The following is an 805-nucleotide window of genomic DNA, read 5'->3' on the forward strand; positions in this document are numbered from 1 at the left end:
CCAGTGGCCCTACAGTTCTGGGTTCCTGGCAGCAGCTCTGCTGTCCCACTAGACATTTCCCCAGTGGGGGCTCTGACCCCACTTTTCTGTTCCACGTTGCTCTAGTAGAGGCTCTGCCCCTGTAGCAGGTCTCTGCCTAGGTCCCCAGGCTTTTCCATACATCTTCTGAAATCTGGGTGGAGGCTTCCACGCCTCCACTGCTCTTATGTTCTGCCAGCCTGCAGACTTAACACGATGTAGACGCCACCAAGGTTTCTGGCTTATGCTGTCCAGAGCTGCTGCACAAACCACACTTGGGGCTGCTTGAGGCAGAGCTGCTCCAGCCAGAGCAGCTGGAATGCAGGGAGAAGGTTCCCGAGGATAGCGGCGCCCCAGGTCTGTCCTCTGGAAAAACTCAGTTCTCCTAGGCCTCCAAGTCTGTGATGAGAGCGGTGCCCTTCCATACTTCTGAAATGCTTTCAGGGCCTTTTTCCCATTGTCTTGGCTATTAGCATCTAGCTGCCCTATCTCCAGCTCCTGAATTATCTGAACCAGCTCGGCATACATTTGCCATTTGCTCACAGTTTTGGGCATTTCTCCAGCATTCACCCACACAGTTTGGACAGCTGCATTCACCCGTTCCATTAAGGAGTGGTTACCCTACCCCTGTGTGTATCTGCATCTCTTCTGTAACCGCTTCTGCAGAGACAGGTGCGTAGTAATGAAGGCTAACTTTTCCACTTCCTCACCAGAGCACATCACAGTATCCATCCCTAGGTCCCATGACTGTAGCAGCCAGGCAGCCAGGAGTTCTCCCTTTTTCAGC

Source organism: Galeopterus variegatus, unplaced genomic scaffold (genome assembly GCF_000696425.1).
Source record: "Galeopterus variegatus unplaced genomic scaffold, G_variegatus-3.0.2 Scaffold1967, whole genome shotgun sequence".
Taxonomy (NCBI): Eukaryota; Metazoa; Chordata; class Mammalia; order Dermoptera; family Cynocephalidae; genus Galeopterus; species Galeopterus variegatus.